At 35.5% G+C, this 26,373-nt stretch overlaps 1 protein-coding gene across 2 annotated transcripts in view; it reads right to left on the bottom strand.

The window, feature by feature from the left end:
• LOC142348380 (uncharacterized) overlaps positions 1–26,062 on the bottom strand; it is a 123,822-nt gene extending 97,760 nt beyond the window's left edge. Inside the window, exon 1 of one of the 2 annotated variants that reach the window (XM_075399706.1) lies at positions 25,526–26,062. The gene's annotated coding sequence lies outside the window, so the exon portion shown is untranslated. Of the gene's footprint in view, positions 1–1,867; positions 1,951–25,525 lie in introns of those variants that run through there. The other variant, XM_075399708.1, reaches the window with a different exon arrangement.
• Positions 26,063–26,373: the final 311 nt, after the last annotated feature.

The following is a 26,373-nucleotide window of genomic DNA, read 5'->3' as shown; positions in this document are numbered from 1 at the left end:
ATTTAACTAAAGGTTTCTTGGTTTCGATCCTACAATATTTCACATTTTTTTTATGTTTAAGCGTAATGGCATATTTTATAAGCTATTTTTGTTTTCTTGTCGAATTATCACATTATTGACAGGTCAAATTGAAAGAATACATAGTTAAAAAAATGCACAGCGTTAGAAAAAAGCGCAACTGAACTTATTTTTTTGTTGCATAGAGTAATCCTTTTTGCAATATAACTACTAATGATAGATTTCAATTGCTTCCCGTACACGTATAAATGAACCCCTTAAAAGATTTCGAAATATAATTGATGAAGATAGATCTCAGTTGCTTCCTGTACACATATAAATGAACCTCATAAAAGACTTAAGTTTATAGCTGTTTATAACTGTTTTAATGACTTTCAATTGAACTTTCAATAAAGATTTTTTCAGCTGTCTCCTTTGCTCACATTTTTTTACTCAACCTCAACAATAAGAATTTAAAATATTTTTATTAATTCGAATGTTAATCCATCTTTTTTGTTGATACTTTATGTCTTTTATTAAATTTGAAAATATTTGTTTGAAAAATTCATAAAAACGTTTGGAGTTTTAAGCTTTGCCATATTTTTAAATCAATTTTCGGTCGATTTAAAGCTGAGTCTCAGTACCAGAAGGTCAGAACCCATTTCCAGTGAGCAGCTGTAATCTATCTTTCATGGCCGATTTACTTTCAACAATTTGTCTCTAGGTAATGATGTTACGAATTTTCCTAATTTGTTTCTGACTCTTATATGTTTGTAGAGTTTTTAGAATTTCTGGTTCCTTTTTAATTTATAGCAATAATGGTAAAACTCATTGGCTTCGAAGGAAAGCGCAATTGAATCTTATTTAGATTTTAATGTGAAACTTATGATTTTAACGGCTTCACGGCCATTTTCGCGCAAGTTCGAATTGAATATTTTTGTTTTTGCTGGTATTTGTTCTTCGTTTTGTTGTCGTATGACGTACACTGGATAATAAAGGTCTCAATTGCTTCCTATGATGATTTAAATGAACATTTTAGTGAAATAAATTCATAACTAGTAATTTTAATTACTTTGAAACTAATTGTTTTGAAAAATAGATGGTTTTTTGCTCTTCTTTGCTCTTTTTTGCTCGTTTTTTGTCGAACTGTTACATAGTCGCATTGAGGACAGATCCCATATATTTTCTGATGAAGTATAGCTTAATATGTATTGTATATGTTTTATTTGATGCGAGTTTGATTTCAATAATCATATTTTTTTTAAATATAGACATCGAGTTTTGGTCGTAATTATTGTTTGTTATTTGATTTTTATGATAGTCTTTTCTAGCATTCCTATTAACAACAAGTTCCATTGGCCCTCTAACATGGCATTATTTTATTCCATTAGTCGTTTGTTGAACGATATGTATGTTTTGAACGTTTTCTATCTCTTCATCATTTGGTAGCCAATTAAGTCAAGAATGTGGATGAGCGGGGTCGTAACATTATATGCGAACGTAAATCACCAAGCCTCCTTGTGATCTGTTTTCAGCAGGAACTTTTTGAAAAAAAATTGGAGGCAATGCTCAACTGAAAATTTGAATTATTTTTACAGTCCGCGTTTACATAACTGTTGTTGCAAAGCCTTCGAAACTTGAGAGCCTCAAAAAAAGCGTAACTACTATCCTATTAATATTAATGCCCGGCTGCTTGAGGTTTTTACAATGCAAAGTTTTTAAATTGTTTTCAATTTATGATAAAAGTTATAGCGAACAATTGAGAAAGCGAAAAATTATTGGTTATTTTCATTTTAAAGGGTACAAATTAGGCAAAAACGAGGGCAAAGAAAGCAAATGGGCATATGGGACTGCGACGCCACCTGCTTACCTGTGGAGTCGGAACAAAAGATTCTTTGCAAATCTTCCTGCTTGATTTGAAAGAACAGCAAATACGATCGAATGCTGAAACTGATCAGAAGAATTCCGAAAAGATATCATTTCACTGTCACAATTTCGAGACCATGATCAAGAATTAACAAAACCAATGAAAACTTCCACTTTTATTGATATTAAATCTCAATTTTTCCCAAAAGGGCAAAATTGTTTTTTCTAATGAATTTAAAGTGCTTTTTATCTCATACCAGTATGAAGTACGCTTCATCTCAAACCTCTGAAGTTTAAAAAACGCCCATAATTTAGCTTTCAATAAAGGGAAAAATTGGATTAGAATTTGGGCAAGATCAAACTATTTATCTACAAAGCAAAGTAATTTCATAAGCACTGCCTACAAGTAAACAAACTAGGCAAAAATTGTAATTAATATGCAACTCGGTTCTTTGGTATGATAATTTGCTCAAACAGAATCAAATATTCAAAGTTTTTTTTGTGAAATTTTATGGAATAAATTGGTGCTATACTTCAATCGAAATCAGTTTTCCAATCTGGAATTATAACAGACAGTTTATAATATTTATTATAATAAATCTGGCTGATGCTTCAAGCAGTAATGACAGTCAATATGAGAAAAAGTGGTAAATTTTATATCGCCCGTCATAACAAGCGCAAAAAATAAGGGAAATTGTTTTGATTTGAATCCCAAAGCGACAGGAGTAAAAGGAAAAGGTGGTAAGGAATATTTCATTAAGTTCTCCATTATTTTTCCAGAACAGCGAGCCTTTTCTCTCTCTCTCTCTCTCTCTCTCTCTTTCTCTGCTTACTGTTCAGTTGTGTATCTCAGTGGCTACTGTGTCTTTATTTTGACATTTATTTGAGATTTCAAGGTCCCCCTCATTTCCAGTTGGACCTTACCCTTGTTTCCTAATGAGCAGTCAACGAATTCACCCCCGCCCCATTAGACGCAAAAGTCATGTTAGCTCCCTTTTAGCAGAAAAACTCACATAACCGATGTAAGTGGAGAGTTCTTAATTGGTTTCGAACTTCCTCAAATAATATTTTTACCTTCTGGTTTTGAGCTTTGGTGATTTTATGGAAATGTTTGTAGATGCTTGATGAAAGTCTTCAGGTCACTATGATATAGGAGCTCTGATTGCTTTATGCAAATTTCTCTAAATACCCCAGTAAACCCAAATTTTGTACACCTTGATAAGAAACACACTAACATGGTAATTATTGACAATGTCAACAAACAAAATAGATCTAACATTCTACTCACCCCATTTCGGAAGAATAACCCAAGTACCTAAAAAAAGCAAGGCTTTCAGATTTTTGCTCAGGCTTTATCGCCTCACTGTTTCAAATATTGTTAGATACTCGGTTCTACTTGTCATCCGTATTTTCCATCTTTTGTCTGGGTATAGGAAAAAGAGTGACTTGTTCTACCCAAAGAGTTTGCACCCAGGAGACTCTGTCTAATGTAAGTTACTATAAAGTAATAAGGAACCAGACATACCAATAACCATAAGACCATAAAAATATAACATCGTTTATTAAGTTCACCGAGTTTCATCATAATAAAAATCGGCACACATGACAGTCGATTCTTCCATATTTATAGTCAAGTTAGGACAAAATTTAAAGACAGTTTCATAGTAGTGAAATTTATAAAATGCTACGATAGCCCTTGTCGTAATGAATGCCAGACTAATATACTGAAGTGTAGTGGCAGGTGTCTTGAATTAAACTTCAATATTTGTTTTCTTTTCTAACCAGAAAGAGTTACACCTAAAGAGACTTTCCTTAATGGTACCACACATGTTGTAGATATCCTACCACGCTTAGAACTGGAAATACAATTAGAACGACAAATTGATTCGAGGGGGAGTTGAGACGTTGATACATTTTCACAATCTCACATGATTGTTAAGCATAATTCTAATTTTAACAAGATCAAACTGCCAAAAAAAAACACTGAGTTCCGAGCTTGAATAATATTTAAAAATATGGATCACAACTCGGCAGTGTAAATTTGACATATCAAGGAAAATTAGTTTTTTATAACTTAATTATAAACCCGGGTTGACCCATTGACCCATCTTAAATACCATACTTGACATCATTTACGGTTCCATCTACGGAGGGCAAATTTTCCTGTAGAATCTTATCATGGTATCCAAGATACCATAAATAGTAGGGTATATGATATCTAAGAAGGCCATTAATGGTACGTTTATGGTTTTTAAGAAAACCATTATAATTGGTCGGTATCCCGCGTTGAGAATTTCGTCGGAATCAAACATAAGAAATCGTCGGTTTTCGTCGGTTTTACTTCGACAAAACGGATCAAAGCCCTTACGTTATTTTCGTCGTTTTGATCGGTTTTAAACGTAAGAAGCGTCGGTTTCAAAACTTAAGAAGCGTCGGTTTTCGTCGGTTTCAAAACGTCAGAAGCGTCGGTTTTCGTCGGTTTTAAAACGTAAGATGCGTCGGTTTTCGTCGGTTTTAAAAGTAAGAAACGTCGGTTTTCGTCGGCTCTAAACGTAAGAAGCGTCGGTTTTTGTCGGTTTTAAATGTTCCACGAGCCACCTTCAGCCCCACAGACGAGCTAGAAACTTTATCATAGGCGAGCTAAGGTCTGCACCATACACTTTTTAAACATCTTTTTATAGAAGTACTGTCGGAAAATTATCTCAAGTTGATTGAAAAAACCAACTTTTGAGATTTTGCAGTATGTTCTGGGTGTGTTTCCCTCCTCCTTTCTCATCCGGTTAGGGACAGGCTACGGCGGAGTTACAAACAAACAACTATAGGAGAATTGAGCAGAGCACTAGAAAAAAACTAGGCTCGAAAAGCTCTCTCCAAAACAGACAACTTTATAAAATGACAACTATAAACGACAGTTTATATCATAAAACGAATAATATTTTATAACTAATAAAATTAAACTAATATTAAACTAATATTAAAAAAGACATGACTGTAAAAAAAACGACGTTATAAAAAAAGTTTTCAAATAAGCGATTAGGAACAACTAAGTGACCAATTTTTTTTCTAGTAGAGTTATACCAACAATTCTTTTTGTTTTACACCTTACTTACATTGGTGATAGTCCATGCCGAGTTTGGATTGATTTGAACAACTCCTTGACGCGGTGAAAAAGACCTATTTTTAAAATTCGCAAAAATTCGCGATTCACGAAATTCGCAAAATTCCGTATGAAAACCCAACTTTTTAGCTAGGCAATCTATACCAAAAATTCTTTTTGTTTTACACTCTAATTACAGTGGTGATACTTCATACCAAGTTTGGTTTGATTTGAACAACTCCTTGACCCGATGAAAAAGACCTATTTTCAAAATTTGCTAATCGCGGGTGTAGGGTATTCAAAAAACCCGAAATTGGCAAAAAATTTGTATCAAAACAGGATAATGCTAAAAATAGAAAAAGAGCTTCTTGATAAACATTAGGTCAATGGTAATTAGGATCAGTAAAATGTAAGCTCGGTGCACGGTTTATGATATCACGTAACAAAATATTTATAGGTAAATTTTATTTAAACTACAATTAAGTCATTTTTTATTTTAATAATTTTTTTTCAAGTAATTTTGAATATACTGAATGACTACTGGAAACAATTTGTTATTATTATTTGATGCCTGAGCTTAGGAATGCGTCTCTGTTATGTTCTTGCCCAGTTATGTTCGTTGTGCTTGTAATGTTCCGACCCTCCCTCATCATCGTCATAATTTTGCTCAAAGAACTAACGAGGTAACCTGACGACTAAAAACAAACACATCGCTTATAGTGTATAAACGGTTCGGGTCATTGTAATAATTATTCAATTTTTTTTACATCGCAATGAGCCAATAAATCAGAATTTATTCAAGTAATTTTGCGCAAAATATAGATCAGTTTACAACGAAAACCTCACAATGTCATCAAGTCCCTATGAAGCAGAATAGAAAAATTGCTATGACTTCTAAGATGACTTTTCCAACGATTTTATAGCGAAGATCACAATCTAAACTGTTTCCTAATTTCGCGAAAAAAATAACACAATCGACAACATTACACTGCTCAGAAGAATGAGTCAAAATTTGCAAACAGTTGAGTGGTTTTCTATGGAACACAGACAATGTGTACACCGGCTCACTGTTTTGCATTCTAAGGCTTCTTAGACAACAATTCCTATCAGAATATGTTCCTCTATTATTACCTAAAAAGTCAACCTTCACATCCATTTTTTTGATCACTTGCTCTTTCCAAAGCAAAAAGATTTTTAAAAAAGTTGTGGCTCGAACTAGGCAATTCTTAAGAGGAAAATGTCTCATTAACATCTCCTATTGTCCACATCAAAGCCTGGGTGACTTCTTTTAAACGAATTAAGTGCCGAGGTTTCTAATGCGTTCTCAAGCACAGATAAATTTCTCTTATTTGGTGATTATAAAATTGGCATGTTGAGCATAAATGGGCAAAAAAGCCTCCAAAATTTTGCGGCGGGACTAGGACTACAGTTATTCAACTTTGATATTCCTACACGCATAAGCAACAATAAAAGAAGCTTGATATATCACTGTTTTTCTACAAATGAGCAAATCACTAGTTGGAAAAACTGCTGATTTCCTTTCGATATTGATCAGATATAAAATTTTCAGAGCAAACTTTTTGTTAGAAGAAAAACAATACCATTTTATTAGACGAGATATAAAAAATTTTGCCGACGAAAACTTTAATAGAGATCTGGCACTTTCAGATTGGAGAACGGTTTATCAACAAAGAAATTGCAATGAAATGTTTGCAGATTTTAAAAGAATATTTTCGATAACACTCGATAAAAACGCACCAACAGAGAAGAAATTAATTTCCAATATAAAAAAGAATACTTCAGACAAACCATGAGTGACAAAAGAAATAGAACAGTTAGTTGCTGAGAAACTTCGTTACTTCAAGGACTACAAATTGACAAAAAGTGTTGGATCTTTTGTGCCATTTAATAAGTATCGCAACCTTTTCAGTCGAAAGTTAAAAAAAGCTTAAAATCAATATTCAGAGTATTATTTTTAAAAAAATTTAAACCTCAAAAGAGCAAAGAAAATTCATTAAAAAACTGGAAAGAAAATTAACACTCCTAACATTACTGAAATTGATAGAAAATGGTCAAAAACGAAAGACAAAAAGTCGATCGGTAACGCTTTTAGCTGAGTTTTCAGCGAAATGGGCATCTACAGAGGGCATATTGTTCAACTGAACGTCGAAAAATAAAGCCGAAATATCAAGAATTTAAGTTTAGAACTTTTACTATGAAGAACATCTATAAAGTTATTGACAATCTAAACAACAACAAAGCACCAGAACCGGGATACATCAATGCTTATGCTTCGGCATTGAAATCCGGAAAATATGCTATTGCAACACATCTGAAGATTTCATTGAACGATTGTACTCAAGCGAATTTTTTTTCCAACAATTCTTAAGAATGCACACATCACACCAATTTTCAAAAAAGATATTTCTGTTTTAACTACTTATCGTCCAATTTCTGAAACACCAACTTTTGCGAAAGTTTTTGAAAAACTTTTACTCAATCAATTAGTAAAACATCTTGACAAAATTGCTCTTTTGAACAAAAACAATTCAATTTTTAATCTAAAGAGTCGTCTACTGATGTTGGGCTTTACTTTATTGAAAAAATAATGGGAAATATGGAAGGTAACAACCACACAGATGCTCTGTTCTTATATCTTGCTAAAATTTTCCAATCACTTTCTCATGAGATCTTTCGTAAAAACCTGAAAAATTCAACCTCTCTCAACCATCAATTTTACTTTCCAATGTTTTTTTTCTCAAATCGAACACAATGCGTAAAATTGGTTATTGAATTATCATATAAAATTACTATTAATCAAGGTGTTCCACAAGGAACTGTGTTAGGATTTCTTATTTTTCTGCTATATGATGTCAACAAGTTCTCTTAAAAACTGACAGGTGAAATTGGTGTTCTTCAGTTTGCTGATGACACTAGTAATATATGCGAGTTTGAAAGTGATGAAATTATTCCACAAAAAATTTAAAAAATATTAGAAGACACAGACAAATACCTGACAGCGAATCAACTCATTTTAATTTCCGATAAAACAGGTGTTATTCTTTACAAATTACACTTTATGGATCCCCAGTTTACTTTTAAAAGTGAACATAAAAAACCAGCTCAGGCTTGTCGTTATCTGGGAGTACAAAATCATTCAAACCTAACTTTCGGAAATCATCTTAACTCTGTTTTAAGCAAAATGGCTAAGGCAATTCGTTCACTGTATCTTGTAGGAAAACAATTTCCTTTGAAAGTGATAGTTGATGATATCAAGTCAGTTTTACACTCTCATCTTTCTTTATGTGGAGAATACCTTCAAATTCCTATAGCAAGAATCATAAACCGCATAAACAGGCAAGTTAACTGCGGAATAAAAGTTTGCTAATTTCAACAAAAATTTGACAACTCGACTGATTTTCTAATTAAAGATCGTATACTGTCAGCCAAATTGTTTATCTCAAGAGTTAGCCTAATGAAGCTACAAACAGATATAAGACACTGGGAAGCATTGAAAAATTTTAAAATAGTGGACGCCATAGCGCGAGACAGAACAAGAGGACGGATCAAATTATTGTAAAAAAGAGAACAAAATCGAAGTGCAGTAACAAATATTTGATCTTGAAAATTGTTTTAAAATGGAACTAATAGTAAAGCTTGCTTTAAAAATGTTTTATCCGTGTTTTTGCTCAATCAGCATAAGAAAGTACCCGTTAATAGACAAATAGAAGCCTTCAAACCCTATATTTACCTATGAAAAGTAACCCGATTTTGAGATTGTTTTAGAAATAACAACAATGATTCATACGTATAACATCCCAAAGCACCTAGATAGCTAACCTTAGGTTTATGTTCTGAGTAATTTACCTGTTTCAACAAAAAAAGAGAAAAAAGAACCGTTTTCGTTCCTTAGGGAAATATTACAATATAGCCAGTTTTAGTGAAAATGGAATTTGCTAAGCGTCCAGATGTCTGACAGATCAAAAACTAAAGAAATTGTCTGAAAGCATTTTTGATCCAATTTGTGCTCTCGTGTATGAAAAAATGTCTATTCTGTGAAGGAATCAAACTGTAATTGATTATTTTTTTGAGCAAGAGAAACTTTGGGTTCTACTTCTCAGTAAGCCAAATTTAATTACAGAAACTTGAGGTAAATATTCCGTACGAGAAAACATCGTGAAAGAAGAATTCTTTTTCAGACGAAACGAATTCAGTTAATATATAGCTTGGAAAGATAGTAGTCGCCAACTTTATCAACTCATTGACATGTCATTAGTTATTAGTTTAAATCCAAAATTGGAATCACAGCGACTCTCGGATTAAGGATCCCTCGTCATTCTGATGATGATTTTTTATGTGAATCAAAACCCACATAATCGGGTCACGAACTAGATTAGCAGAACCCGAACAATCGGGTTTCAGTTGGAATAATAAAACCCACAGAACCAGTTTTCCAATTGGGATAATGGAACCTCACAATCTGATTTTCACTTGGGATACTCTTAACTGGTGGGATATGGATTCAAAATTTTGTTCGCGTTTCATATATGTCTAAATTCTCGCATTCCTTGCAATGAGGATGATTACGGACCACCGAATTGTTGTAACAGAGACTGATTGAGATAACCTACTGAAAGCTAACGACAACTCCGCTGGCTGCAAATTTCTGGTATGAGCCAGAGTAATTATTCGTTTCAGGGTCTTCGAAATGTCTCTGAAATTCCCCCAGAAGACTGGAAGGCCAGAGAATGAATTGAAATAACTTCACTACATTTCTGGGCGTACTGTTCGCGATTCCTGTACGCCTCAGCTGACAGGGCGAAACCATTCTTTTCCGACGCATTTATAGTGAAGCTTGACCGCAAGGGAGAAGTGACGGTAACGTCTAAAACTGCTGGTTAACCGGCATTGCATACAGGTTAGAAAATGTCAACAAATCTGGAGATATTGCCGGGTAAAATGATTTCTGTTCACAGATGGGAGACAAAAGATTTCACGAGAAAACTGATGTAATTTATATTTTCTTATACGATCATGGCGAGAGATCATATCACCACGACCACGGCATTACACAGCATGGTGGCGCATTGCATCTAAAATCTCAGATTTACAGAAAAGACATCTTCTCTCGTTCTCGTTCAATTTGACATCCATCGGCGATCGGCGTTTAAGAGAAACACGGAACTGATTGGGAGATAGTTGTAGTCCTAGAGCTGGAAAGGGGGCTTCGCAAAACCAGGCACTAGACTGTGGTAGAGAAAGAGGTTGCGAACAAACTTTTTCTCTAATAGAATTGTTTTCCTATCAAGCTGTCGTAGGCTGAGTTATCAAGTTCTTCCTGAATTTTTCTTTGAGAAATGTTATGTTGTCGCAATTTCACCCAAATCCCCAATTGCCTTAACAAATAAGATGTCTTTAGTTGGGTTATGGCTTGTTAGTTTTTCTACAAGAGCAAAGGATTGAGAAACGGAGACAACGTATGCAACCTGAACTTGATATGCTGATCGTCTTATTCCCACTGCTTTTTATTGGGAGGCATGCTTGGTCCCAAAAGGTATGTGACATCAAAACTTCCAAAATACCTTGAAAGGTTGCAGGCTGACGCGAATAAATTTTTCGCATTGTTTTTTCTATTCGTTCGAAAGAGAATTGCATTCCAAAGATCAGATCTTTATGGGGACACCAACGCAAAAACGCAAAGCATCTAGGGCACATTGTGAATTGTCCACATATGCTAAATTATCCAGAAGTTCCTATATTTGTTGAACATGTTTACGTAAACACAAGGAAACAAAAGCGTCAGATCCTATTGCAGCTCCTAATATTTAAATTCCATCGACACAGTTCCTCTTGATCAAACTGTCAATTTTCGTCATGTTTTCGATTGACCGTAGCCCGCACTTATCCTTCTTGGGTTCTAAACCGAATCCTTTGCCAGATTCTGTGAGAATTTTTGTCCAAATTCGTCAATAATACGCCAGACGGCCAAGGAAATCAAAAGTGGACCCAGTGCATCTCCTTGTTGCACTCTTGACTGGCTGTCAACAGCTCAGCTATTGACGAACAAATCACTATGATTCGATTAACCAAAAGTTACAAAAAACATCTTGATATGCATTAAAATTTTTGTTGAGCCGAGGAAATGACCGCGGTACAACGATTTAAATGCGTTTCTGAAATCAATTAGAGAAAGCCCCAACTTTTTGTTCTCCTCATTTTTTCAAAGGTTATTTCCGTGGCATGCACTGTGCTCTCGGCAGCTCCCCTGACAGCAACTCCCAATTGTTTTTCTCGAAAAAAATCAACCACCGCAAACGCTGCTTCGTTTGAATAGAATAGAATAGAATAGTTAAATCAACAATGCATTTCGCAACAAAGCGCCGAATGATTTCACCCACAGCAATAAATCTAATGCCAGTTTTCTTTTCTTCAATGCTGTTAATGTAGCACTAAAAAACTGGAGCCACCAAGCTTGGGAGCTGGCCTTTGCTAGCCAAGTTCACTCATTTGGTTAGGGAATTCGTTGCTCGTTCGAGTGGCTCGGAAATTGAACAAATGATTGCGTGGAGAAAATGCTCTGGGTACATTTTGGACGGCCCAGCTGACATGAAATTGGAAAAAGACTAAAGCTGTAAGGGTCTTTGCTTCATGGAGTTGACATGTTTAGCAGCTGTAAATTTCCATCGGTTTTTCTACAAAAAATCCATCCGTCAATAAAATTATTGCCGCTCGACTGAACTGTCCTTTCAGACAATGTGTTTTCGCTCGGGAGGCAAGCGCCTCCATTGTGCTGTTGATTTTATTTTTTGCTTGCTTCATTGAAGCCGCTTCGTACCAAAGGGCAGCATACTCACCCGATCTCAGTTGCTCAAATCTATTCATCATTGAATTTTCTGCTTATGTTTTTAAACCTTCTGTTGGAAGCACGCAAAAGAGAGTTGATAACTGAGAAAAACTTCTTTATGCTAACAGCACAATCTGGATTTTTGATGCAGTTCTCTATGATTGACGCTATAATCCCGAACTTCACGGGGATACAGCAAATCGTTGGAATATGTTTACTGTAAATAAGTTTCAAATCTGGTAACTGACTAGAATTGTCACTGGGTCCTGGTGAATGAGTTTCAAATAATGCAGATTTAACTAACTCGTCTACGCGGGCAGTTAGGTCTTTCAGCACTGGTGACAAAAAAAGACTGAATTGTGACCAAATTGATTTGGAGCCCGCTCATTCATTATAGGTCAAGCCCCACTGCAATTAACTCACCTTGGACCTGACCAAGTCGTGCTCTTAGATGGCGACTTAATATAGATTAAGTTTTCTGTTGGCATGGAAAAGGATAGTTCCAACTGGAATCAGGAAACGAGATATGTCATCGTTAATTGTCAGTGAACTTATCTGCTGGGTTAAACCAGTTGAGGAGGCTGACAAAGCGTTCTTTCCTGAACTGCTAGTGGTTTGTTCCGGTGAGTTACTTTTGACGGGAGATATAGACACTAGCATTTTTCACTGTTATTCAGAGAATATGTGGTAGGGGGGATGATTCATCGATTACATCGTGGTTTTTGTCAGATTGATTTAGACAAACCGAAAGTTTTTTTTAGCTCTTAGGCTGTATTTCATGATCAAATTGTGATAACAATTCCTCAGGCAAACCGCTCTATGAATTGTATTTTTCTGAAAAGCAAAAGAGAGGAGGAAGTGGGCTGAGGTTGGGGTGCGAAGTTTGGATCCAACTGGTTTCGATTAGCTTCCACGGCTTCAACTCGATAATCTGGATAATCTGCTTTCACACATCCATCCCAGAAAATAATTCCGCAAAAAAGGAAGGGGTTTGAGAATGGCTCCTGGAAATTTAGAATGTAGTTTACAACATTTTTTTTAAAGATGGTCTATTCACAAAGTTGCCAATACATGCGGAGCACGTGTAAAATTTGTTTCAGAAAAGCTTTTTAGCGTAACAAATTGTCATTCACCCAGTAGATCTTTTGCATGTATTGCAGCAAATTTTGCTAACAAGCAACATTTTTTGGATTAGTTTTCATTTGATAATTTGCGTACCAAAAGCAGACCATCTCTTTTGAGAACATAGTATTCTAATCACTCCGTCAAATTTCTGAAGCTGTCAATTTTGGACTTCTTCCATAATCCGATGGCTCATTCCTATGTGTTTCTCTTGGTTTCTCAATTCTCTGTCGCTGTCTGTTTTAAACATTCAGAAGTTTTTCTCAAACTTTGCCCATACAATATTCACTATTTAAAAATGGTTGTTTTTCCTCACTTTTTAATTAAAAAAATATAACGAAATTTTATTTAACGGTTAACGACCAAAAAAGTATGCATACTCAGCGTCCATATGGAGTGGTCAATTCATAGGCTGTTATGCCAAACAACAATTTCGCAGTTTCGGAAAAAATTGAAGGGACAATATGGTTTTGTGAAAATTGCGAGCAAAAAGCTAAACTTCTAGTAGCAAAAACCTATATGGATTCTTTGTTGGTTAATATTCACACATTAATTACTTAATGCACCCAGTCCAAAAGAGATGTCTGAAATCGGAAACGATTTTAATCAATTGAAACAAAGCTCTTGCTAAGCCTAAATTGAGCAGCTTCAAAATGAAATCAAAGATTTAAAGCGCAGTGTGGGTACTTTGAAGCAAAATAGCCAAACAGGACCTCAAAATAATCAAAAATCGGAAACTCACCTGAGCGACAAAGTATTAATTTTTGGAGTACACGAGAATCCGTGCCAACTTTCGAGAATTGAAGCAAACAATGCAGACAAAAAACAATTGTATATATTTTCGAGCAAATATTGGGGCTGAAAATGTTGTAATTAATGACTATTTCAGATGAGGGAAACTAGTAAACGAGAAGAACAGATCAATTTTAGTGATATTTGATAAAACTTTGACTTTCAGAACGATCTTTATATCTGTTATAAAATTGAAAAATTCTGGAGTTGCCGTAAAAAATTTTTCTGTCTGTTGAAGACTAATGTAAAGAAAAAAACACTATATCAGCGGAAGGCAAATCTGATAAACAGTTTTGGTTAAAAAAACACAGTTTCTCCGTTAAAAGTCAGGTTTTTTTAAGGGAAAATTAATCGGTATAAACTTTAACCCTAATAAAGTGCAACTAATGGAAACTGATGAAAACGCCTATACCTAATGACTACCAGTCCTCAAAATCTCGTCCTGAAACTGTAGGTCTTTGTTGAAAATTAATCGAAGATTTAGTCTCGATATTTATCTAAAAAATTCATAAAACCAATATTATCTGTCTGAGCAAAACGTTGTTTGATTCGAGAGATGATCACACCTGTGTCTTTATTTCACATTGCTATAGCGTAGTAAGTAGAATTGATTGATGTCATGGTAGCCAAAGATGAAATATAATTGGCTTGAAAACAGAAATTAAGGTTCACAGTGAAACGATTCAAGCTAAATTGTTTTTGACTTTGCAATTTCGGTTCTCTTCTGCGTTTTAAAGCAGGCAATAATTGTTATAAGGGTTTACAATCCACCTCATAATTCGCCTTATCGCTCAGAAGTAGAATTGTTCGATGCTTTTTCGCAAGATATTACTAGTTCGGCTCATGAAAAAGTTTTTAAAAACAATTTTGATTTTATCAATGTGCTCATAGTAGATGATGAAAACCTTCCTGAAAATGAATCGAGTGTTCTGAGCAGTAAATTGGCCTATGAAAAATTTTCTTGCCAGGTTTTTCGAACATACGGATTTTGTTCTCTCATAGAAGACAAAAACATTATAAATGATTGCTCTGTTGCAATTTTTCTTGACTTTTATTCTTTTGCTTAGATCAAGTCGACATTTTGCGATCACCCAATGATTAGCGCTGAAGTGAACTTTTTGAGCAGCCAAGTCGAGCATTCAAAATCAATTTATTCTTTCGGAAACGAAGATCTTCCAAAATTGCCGAAAGAACCAGTTACTTTGATGCCTCAGGTGGAGATATAAACCACCAACATCAAAATTGTTATGATGAAATCAACTTCTGCTGTACGACCCTCATTCATCGGAAAACTAGAAGGCAAAAGGAAACTCCTTGTTACTTTTCGTCTCATTCAATTCACGCAGAGAAGATTTTTAGTACAGCCAACCAACTTCAAAAAAAAACCACAATTGAAAACCTTGAAACCAATTTAGCTGACTCACTTAAACTACATAAGACAGTATATCTGAATTCCTTTGCAGGTTTAATTCGAAGATAGGTTTTTCAAAGTTTTAAGTGCTTTCATCGTATTGCTGACCTGCCCAATATTATGAACTTTACTGAAAACAGTATTTCTGAATCGTTCGAAATTGCTAATGCTTTCAATCACCATTTCAAATCTGTTTTCAAAGATAACAAGAGCCCTCATTCAGTGCCACCTGCTTCAGCAGACCCCCCAATTTTTCCAGAAAATAAGTATTCACTAAAAGCGAAGTTAAATCAATGATCCTAAATTGTCCTTCGGAATCTGCGTCATACAATATATGCAGCCAATTTTCTGCTATACGATGTCAACAAGTACTCTTAAAAGCTGGAAGGTGAAAATGATGTTGTTCAGTTTGCGGATGATACTAGTATTATATGCAAAACTAAAGGTGATGAAAATATTCCAAAAAAAGTAAAAAAAAATAATAGAAGAAACAGACAAATACCTGACAGCGAATCCACTAACTTTAATTTCCGATAAAACAGAGGTGTTGTTCTTTACAAATCAACAGTTTGCTTTTAAATGTAAACTTAACAAACCAGCTCATGCTTGTCGTTATCTGGGTGTACAAATTCATTCAAAATTATTTTTTGGAAAGCAACTGAACTCAGTTTTAAGCAAAATGGCTAATGTAATTCGTTCACTGTATCTTGTAAGACAATAATTTTCTTTGAAAGTGAGAATTGATGTTATCAAGTCAGTTTTACACTCTCATCTTTCTTTATGTGGAGTATATGTTCAAACTCTTATAGCAAGAATCATTAACCGCGTAAACAGTCAAGTTAACTGCGGAATAAAAGTTTGATATTTTCAACAAAAATTTGACCACGCGATTCATCTTCTCATTAAAGATCGTATCCTGTCAGCCAAAATGTTTATCTCAAGAGTTAGCCTAAGGAAGCTACAAACAGTTATAAGACACTGGGAAACATCGAAAAATTTTAAAATACGGGTTGCCATAGCGCGAAGTGCAGTAACAAATCTTTGATCTTGAAAATCGTTTTAAAACGGAACTGATAGCCCTCTTCAATAAGAGTTTTCAGCAGTAAAACTTGCTTTAAAAATCTTTTAACTGAGTTTTTTTGCACGACAAGCACAAGAAAGTACCCGTTAATAGACAAATAGGAGCCTTCAAACCCTATTTTTACCTACAATAACGAACCCGATTTTGAAATTGTTATAGAAATAACAATACTGATTCATATGTATAACACCTCAAAGCACGTAGATATCTAACCTTAGCTTTATATTCTGAGTAATTTACCTGTTTCAACAAAAAAGAACTGTTTTCGTTTCTTAGGGAAAAATTACAAATTAGCCAGTTAAATGGGATCTGTCAAGCGTCCTAAAGCTTTCACAGATCAACAAAACGAAATTGTCTGAAAACAATTTTGATCCAAATTTTGTTTTCGTATATGTCTGTTCTATGAAGGATTCAAACTGTAATCGATATTTTTTTGGAGCAAGAAAAACTTTGGGTTCTACTTCTCAGTAAGACAAATTTAATTACAAAGATCTTGGAGTAAATATTCCGTACGAGAAAACATAGTGAAAGAAAAATTCTTTTTCAGACGAAAAGAACTCAGTTAATATATGGCTTGGAAAGATAGTCGTCACCAACTTTATCAACTCATTGACATGTCAATAGTTATTAGTTTAAATCCAAAATTGGAATCACAGCAACTCTTGGATTAATGATCCCTCGTCATTCTGATGATGATCTTTTATGTGAATCAAAACCCACATAATCGGGTCATGAACTAGATTAGCAGAACCCAAACAATCGGGTTTCAGTTGGAATAATAAAACCCACAGAATCAGTTTTCCAATTGGGATAATGGAACCTCACAATCTGATTTTCAATTGGGATACTCTTAACTGGTGGGATATGGATTCAAAATTTTGCTCGCGTTTCATATATGTCTATAATCCCGCATTGCTTGCAATGAGCATGATTACGGACCACGTAATTGTAACAGAGACTGATTGAGATAACCTACGGAAAACTAACGACAACTCCGCTGGCTGCAAATTTCTGATATCAGCCAGTGTAATTATTCATTTCAGGGTCTTCGAAATGTTTCTAAAATTCCCCCAGAAGACTGGAAATCCAGAGAATGAATTGAACTCCGAATTCACTACATTTCTGGGCGTACTGTTCGTAATTTATGTCCGCATCAGCTGACAGGGCGACACCACTCTTCTCCGACGCACTTATAGTGAGGCTTGACTGCAAGGGAAAAGTGACGGTAACGTCTAATGCTGCTGGTTAACGGGCATTGCATACAGGTTAGAAAATGTCAACCCATCTGGAGATATTGCAGGGTAGAAAACTTTTCTGTTCACATATGGGAGACAAATGAGCTCCCGAGAAAACTGATGAAATTTATACTTTCTCATACGATCAAGGCAAGAGATCATATCACCATGACCAAGGCGTTACACAGCATGGTCGCGCATTGCATCTAAAGTCTCAGATGTATAGAAAAGACATCTTCTCTTGTTCTTGTTCAATTTGACACCCTTCGGCATTTAAGAGAAACACGTAACCCATTGGGAGATAAGTGTATTCCGAGAGCTGGAAAGGGGGCTGCGCGATACCAGGCACTAGACTGTTGTAAAGAAAGAGGTTGCAAACAAACTTTTTCACTAATAGAATTGTTTTCCTATCAAGCTGTCGTAGGCTGAGTTATCAAGTTCTTCCTGAATTTTTCTTTGAGAAATGTTATGTTGTCGCAATTTCATCCAAATCCCCAATTGCCTTAACAAATGAGATGTCTTTAGTTGGATTATGGCTTGTTAGTTTCTCTACAAGAGCAAAGGATTGAGAAACGGAGACAACGCATGCAACATGAACTTGATCTGCTGATCGTCTTATTCCCACTGCTTTTTATTGGGAGGCATGTTTTGTCCCAAAAGGTATCTGTCATCAAAACTCCAAGAATACTTTCAAAGATTGCACGCTGACGCGAATCAAGTTTTCGCATGGTTTTTCTTATTCGTTCGAAGGAGAACTGCATGTCAAAGACCAGATCTTTATGGTGGCACCAACGCAAAAACACAAAGCATCAAGGTTACTTTGTGGATCGTCCACATATGCTAAATGATACAGACGTTCCCATAAATGTTTAACACGTATAAGTAAACAAAAGCAACCAAAAGCGTCAGACACTATAGCTACTCCTAATATTTCAATTCCATCAACACAGTTCCTCTTGATCAAACTGTCAATTTTCGTCATGCTTTCGATTGACCATAGCCCGCACTTATCCTTCCTGGGTTCTAAACCGAACTTTTTGCCTGATTCTGCTAGAATTTCCAAAGCATTACAAAGTTTGCTCTCTGTACCTGCAATAATTCTGTCATCGATATACTGGTGGTGTCGCGAGAGGTTTGGCAATTTTCTTCCAATTTCATAAATAGGAGGCCAGATGGCAAAGGAAAACAAAAGTGGACCCAGTGGATCTTGCTGCACTCTTGACTGACTGTCAACAGCTCAGCTATTGACGAAAAAATCACTATGAGTCGATTAACCAAAAGGTACAAAAAACATCTCGATATGCATTAAAGTTTTTGTTGAGCCGAGGAAATGACTGCGGTACAACGAATTAAATGCGTTTCTGAAATCAATTAGAGTAAGCCCCAACTTTTTGTTCTCCTCATTTTTTCGAAGGTTATTTCCGTGGCATGCACTATGCTCTCGGCACCTCCCCTGACAACAGCGCCCAACTGCTTTTCTCGAAAAAACTCAACCGCCTCGAAGGCTGCTTCTTTTGCAATGCCTTTCGGACAAAAGCGCCGAATGATTTCACCCACATCAATAAATCGTATGCCAGTTTTCTTTTCTTTCAATGCTGTTAATGTAGCACTAAAAAAACTGGAGCCACCAAGCTTGGGAGCTGGCCTTTGCTGGCCAAGTTCACTCATTTGGTTAGAGAATTCAATGCTCGTTTGGGTTGCTCGGAAATTGAATAATTGGTTGCGTGAAGAAAATGCTCTGGGTACATTTTGGACGGCCCAGCTGAAATGAAATTGGAAAAAGACTGAAGCTGTAAAAGGCCTTTGATTCATGGTATTGAAAAGTTTCGCAGCTGTTTCCGTCGGTTCGAGAATTTTGTTTTCCCTATGATGCAGTTTTTCTACAAAAAATCAATCCGACGATAAAATTTTTGCCGCACGACCGAATTGTCCTTTCAGACAAAGTGTTTTCATTCGGGAGTCAAGCGCTTCCATTGTGCTGGTGATTTTATTTTTTGCTTACTTCATTGAAGCCGCTTCAGACCAAAGGGCAGCATACTCACCTGATCTCAGTCGCTCAAATCTATTCATCATTGAATTTTCCTGCAGCTGCTAATGTTTTTAAACCCTCTGTTTAAACCCGACTGTATTTCATGATCAAATCGATTCCGCAGGCAAAACGCTCCATGAATTGTGTTCTTCTGAAAAGCGAAAGAGAGGAGGAAGGGGGCTGAGGTTGGGCTGTAAAGTTCGTATCCAACCGGTTTCGATTAGCTTCCACGGCTTCAACTCGATAATCTGGATAATCTGCTTTCACACATCCATCCCAGAAAGTAATTCCGCAAAAAAGGAAGGGAATTATTTTTTCACAAAGATGGTCTATTCACAAAGTTGCATACATATTTTTATATATATATATATATATATATATATTCTTATACATATAAGTCTATATATATATATATATATATATATATATATATATATGTATATATATATATATATATATATATATATATATATATATATATATATACATATATACATACGTATATTTATATATACATATATTTATACATATATGTATTTATATATATATATATATATATATATATATATATATTTATATATATATATATATGTGTACATAAATTTATAAATTTTTTATATATATATATATATATATATATATATATGTATTAAATTTTATAAGCAAGCAAAAAAGAGTAAAAATAAATTTTTTGCTTTAGCTGAATTTTTATCTACAGTTTTGGTCAAAAACAATACAATTTCCTTTCTAAAGACTTTTTACTGTTTTCGAAACTTTCTCTAGTATTAAAGTCCTGCAAAGCATCAACCAAAGTTGAATCGAATAATTAGAAGAATTTGTGACATTGATCAAAGGTGAGCTACGTCTCACGACAAAACAATCATAGGGAGAGTCGATTAAACACTTCTTTGGGAAATTGAAGGAACTCTCAGAGAATTGTGACCTGGGTAGTGATGAGGACACAATAATTAGGGATTTGTTCATAGCTAATATGCAGGACACAGAGATTCAAAACTGTTGACACTGGTCAAGCTCTGAGATTAACTGTTAACATGGAGCTCAGGACTCGAAATCATCTACAAATTACTCAAAGTCAATCTGGGCAATGGTCTGACCGATGGTCTGGACAACAATCTGGCCGATGGTCTGGACTATGGTCTGGCCTAGAGTATGTTCGGTCTGGCCAATGGTCTGGACAATGATCTGGCCGATGGTCTGGACAATGGTCTGGCCTAGAGTCTGTTCGGTCTGGCCCATGGTCTGGACAATGATCTGGCCGTCTGGACAAAGTCTGTTCAGTCTGGCCAATGGTGGTCAAAGTCTGTTTTGGTCTGGCCAAAGGTGGCCAAAGTCTGTCTGACCAATACCTATCTTTGGGTATGGTCGGTCAGGCTAATTCCTGTTTTGGGTCGCGGACTTCATCCTGGCTAGTATTATTATTTGATTGAACATTGATATAATTTTTCTACCAAGGCACGTAATATAAAATCAAAAAAATGTTTCCTTATGTGGCAGTGTTTTAATGTCTTTTGGTATATGAACTTTTGCATGCGGAATAAAAGTGTTGAAATGGAGATCTAGTGACCTTGGTCGCACAAACTTATGTGAGTTTGCCCCCGTCTGATTGAAGTTTTGCATAATTTACAAATCATTTGGGCAATTCGCGTCTAAATTTCTGTGCGTGACAAGCAAGTTTAAGAAAAAAACATCGAAGAAATGTCAGTGGAGCCCGTCGACCACAATGTCTAATTTTGCTCGACTCACTTCAATTCTACCTAACACGTTGCTTGACTGACTTTCTTGCACGCTTTGTAGATACTCTTGCAAAACTATGCATTGTCTTGCATGATTATGCCCTAGATTCCTGCAGGATCTTGGAAACTCTTTCTTTGCAATTTTTATTATTAAAAATTCAGTCTACATTTCACGAGGACATCTTATGAACTGTTCGTCAGCAAATACTGTTTGAGGCATTTTACAATTATTTCCATAATCTCTGAACTTTTTATAGCTGAAACTTTATTGCAAAATCTTGGTTGAACCATCAAAAATCGTAGAATGGTAGTCATCACTATTTTATGACAATAATGAACATTCCGAGTTTAACTCAATGCTTTAAATGATTTACCAACTCATCATGAAATGATTAACAAAATCACAACTGAGTTTAAATGAAATATATTTCGGCTTAGCTGACAATCTGCTCAATGGTCCGTGTTCAGTGATCCAATCATACAGGGGCTGACAACATTCAGGGTCAAATTAAAAGGGCAAAATCTATTGACAAATTGTGTGAAAAAATTCATCAGGCGTGGAAAATAGTAGTCTTGATTTTGTAATCTAATTAGAAAATGTCCGAAATGTCGTGCTGCGAACGTGAACAAGTCAAATTACAGCTTAGGTGGAAAAAAGGGAAAAAGTTTATATTATATTAGCATAATTCAGAATAGCGTACGTCAATTCATCAGCTATGAAAAAACCGTTGACAAAATCTAACGATAACCTGGCGTAAATATGGAAAGTTCCGGAAGTATTGCTCCTTCAATTTTTTCCACGTGCCTAACTAGTTATAATTGTCAACGGTTAGTGGAATTATCAAATAGTGCGGTTAAAATTGGGCCATTTTTGCGATACCCATTTTGCCCGTGTATTTCAATTATCGAAATGTGGACTTCACTTGCAAAATTTTGTAATGAGAATCAAAAGAGTATCAAAAGCATGCAAAGACGAAGTTACAAAAGACATCTCGATATGCATTAAAGTTTTTGTTGAGCCGAGGAAATGACTGCGGTACAACGAATTAAATGCGTTTCTGAAATCAATTAGAGTAAGCCCCAACTTTTTGTTCTCCTCATTTTTTCGAAGGTTATTTCCGTGGCATGCACTATGCTCTCGGCACCTCCCCTGACAACAGCGCCCAACTGCTTTTCTCGAAAAAACTCAACCGCCTCGAAGGCTGCTTCTTTTGCAATGCCTTTCGGACAAAAGCGCCGAATGATTTCACCCACATCAATAAATCGTATGCCAGTTTTCTTTTCTTTCAATGCTGTTAATGTAGCACTAAAAAAACTGGAGCCACCAAGCTTGGGAGCTGGCCTTTGCTGGCCAAGTTCACTCATTTGGTTAGAGAATTCAATGCTCGTTTGGGTTGCTCGGAAATTGAATAATTGGTTGCGTGAAGAAAATGCTCTGGGTACATTTTGGACGGCCCAGCTGAAATGAAATTGGAAAAAGACTGAAGCTGTAAAAGGCCTTTGATTCATGGTATTGAAAAATTTCGCAGCTGTTTCCGTCGGTTCGAGAATTTTGTTTTCCCCATGATGCAGTTTTTCTACAAAAAATCAATCCGACGATAAAATTTTTGCCGCACGACCGAATTGTCCTTTCAGACAAAGTGTTTTCATTCGGGAGGCAAGCGCTTCCATTGTGCTGGTGATTTTATTTTTTGCTTACTTCATTGAAGCCGCTTCAGACCAAAGGGCAGCATACTCACCTGATCTCAGTCGCTCAAATCTATTCATCATTGAATTTTCCTGCAGCTGCTAATGTTTTTAAACCCTCTGTTTAAACCCGACTGTATTTCATGATCAAATCGATTCCGCAGGCAAAACGCTCCATGAATTGTGTTCTTCTGAAAAGCGAAAGAGAGGAGGAAGGGGGCTGAGGTTGGGCTGTAAAGTTCGTATCCAACCGGTTTCGATTAGCTTCCACGGCTTCAACTCGATAATCTGGATAATCTGCTTTCACACATCCATCCCAGAAAATAATTCCGCGAAAAAGGAAGGGAATTATTTTTTCACAAAGATGGTCTATTCACAAAGTTGCATACATATTTTTATATATATATATATATATATATATATATATATATATATATGTGTACATAAATTTATAAATTTTATATATATATATATATATATATATATATGTATTAAATTTTATAAGCAAGCAAAAAAGAGTAAAAATAAATTTTTTGCTTTAGCTGAATTTTTATCTACAGTTTTGGTCAAAAACAATACAATTTCCTTTCTAAAGACTTTTTACTGTTTTCGAAACTTTCTCTAGTATTAAAGTCCTGCAAAGCATCAACCAAAGTTGAATCGAATAATTAGAAGAATTTGTGACATTGATCAAAGGTGAGCTACGTCTCACGACAAAACAATCAAAGGGAGAGTCGATTAAACACTTCTTTGGGAAATTGAAGGAACTCTCAGAGAATTGTGACCTGGGTAGTGATGAGGACACAATAATTAGGGATTTGTTCATAGCTAATATGCAGGACACAGAGATTCAAAACTGTTGACACTGGTCAAGCTCTGAGATTAACTGTTAACATGGAGCTCAGGACTCGAAATCATCTACAAATTACTCAAAGTCAATCTGGGCAATGGTCTGACCGATGGTCTGGACAACAATCTGGCCGATGGTCTGGACTATGGTCTGGCCTAGAGTATGTTCGGTCTGGCCAATGGTCTGGACAATGATCTGGCCGATGGTCTGGACAATGGTCTGGCCTAGAGTCTGTTCGGTCTGGCCCATGGTCTGGACAATGATCTGGCCGTCTGGACAAAGTCTGTTCAGTCTGGCCAATGGTGGTCAAAGTCTGTTTTGGTCTGGCCAAAGGTGGCCAAAGTCTGTCTGACCAATACCTATCTTTGGGTATGGTCGGTCAGGCTAATTCCTGTTTTGGGTCGCGGACTTCATCCTGGGTAGTATTATTATTTGATTGAACATTGATATAATTTTTCTACCAAGGCACGTAATATAAAATCAAAAAAATGTTTCCTTATGTGGCAGTGTTTTAATGTCTTTTGGTATATGAACTTTTGCATGCGGAATAAAAGTGTTGAAATGGAGATCTAGTGACCTTGGTCGCACAAACTTATGTGAGTTTGCCCCCGTCTGATTGAAGTTTTGCATAATTTACAAATCATTTGGGCAATTCGCGTCTAAATTTCTCTGCGTGACAAGCAAGTTTAAGAAAAAAACATCGAAGAAATGTCAGTGGAGCCCGTCGACCACAATGTCTAATTTTGCTCGACTCACTTCAATTCTACCTAACACGTTGTTTCACTGACTTTCTTGCACGCTTTGTAGATACTCTTGCAAAACTATGCATTGTCTTGCATGATTATGCCCTAGATTCCTGCAGGATCTTGGAAACTCTTTCCTTGCAATTTTTATTATTAAAACTGTTCGTCATGAACTGTTCGTCAGCAAATACTGTTTGAGGCATTTTACAATTATTTCCAATCTCTGAACTTTTTATAGCTGAAACTTTATTGCAAAATCTTGGTTGAACCATCAGAAATCGTAGAATGGTAGTCATCACTATATTATGACATTAATGAACATTCCGAGTTTAACTCAATGCTTTAAACGATTTACCAACTCATATCATGAAATGATTAACAAAATCACAACTGAGTTTAAATGAAATATATTTCGGCTTAGCTGACAATCTGCTCAATGGTCCGTGTTCAGTGATCCAATCATACAGGGGCTGACAATATTCAGGGACAAATTAAAAGGGCAAAATCTATTGACAAATTGTGTGAAAAAATTCATCAGGCGTGGAAAATAGTAGTCTTGAATTTGTAATCTAATTAGAAAATGTCCGAAATGTCGTGCTGCGAACGTGAACAAGTCAAATTACAGCTTAGGTGGAAAAAAGGGAAAAAGTTTATATTATATTAGCATAATTCAGAATAGCGTACGTCAATTCATCAGCTATGAAAAAACCGTTGACAAAATCTAACGATAACCTGGCGTAAATATGGAAAGTTCCGGAAGTATTGCTCCTTCAATTTTTTCCACGTGCCTAACTAGTTATAATTGTCAACGGTTAGTGGAATTATCAAATAGTGCGGTTAAAATTGGGCCATTTTTGCGATACTCATTTTGCCCGTGTATTTCAATTATCGAAATGTGGACTTTACTTGCAACATTTTGTAATGAGAATCAAAAGAGTATCAAACGCATGTAAAGAATTATGATCGCATTTAATAAAAATTAAATTAGACCTAAGCAAAGAATGTGGATTTTGCTTACATAGTAATGGGTATGGCATTAAAAAAAAACTCAAATAACCCATTAACCCAAATATCTGCTACCAACGGATGCAATAATCACCAATCAGAAAAAATATTCCAAATTAGCAAACCTAGAGAGCCGTTTAGAATAAATATTAAATAAAATCTATTAAAATGGAATCTCCAAGTAGTTAGCTAAAACTCTGAATGTCGGCGTTTTTTAATTTCCAACTGTATAAAATGTCAAAGTAGGCAACAAATTTAAGTCATCCAAAACCAAACAAGAAAATTGGATGTTAAAATAGCAGAATTGAAGTACGGAAAGCAAATACGATTATTTTAGGCGGGAAGCGGTAACCAATTTTGGGAGGTTGCATCAAGTTACAATGTTTGCTTTGTCAATGTCAAAAAGAGAATTTAATAAAAGAAAATAATGAAACAGGATATATTACAATTAGTAAGTTAATTTACACGTTTCCGCACGATCAGTTATAAAATTGACAACATGCCAAACGCAGTAACAATAAATCAAAGTTAGAAGGAGATTAATTTCTTCAAAACGATCGATTGGTTCTTAAATTGTCAATCATTAAATTTCTTCTTTATTCCAACACAAATATCAACCTCGGACTTTTTTCGCATTCATTAGCTATCATTTTGCTCGCGTATTGCCTTAAGTTGACGTCGAGACAAATTTGTCATATTGTATAGATCTCATAGAAAATAGTTTTAACGAGGATTTGCTGTCAAAATAAACCCAAGATTAAAAAACCTATCGAAATTTGTGATTAGGGATGCTGCTTCTATACCAAAAAATTCTATTGAAAAAGAAAAATTAAAGACTGCAATGATGCGTGAGCTATCAAA

The sequence above is a fragment of the Convolutriloba macropyga genome, chromosome 10 (genome assembly GCF_964194025.1).
Source record: "Convolutriloba macropyga chromosome 10, txConMacr16.3, whole genome shotgun sequence".
NCBI classification, from domain to species: Eukaryota; Metazoa; Xenacoelomorpha; order Acoela; family Convolutidae; genus Convolutriloba; species Convolutriloba macropyga.
This window is presented reverse-complemented; position numbering and strand designations above follow the sequence as displayed.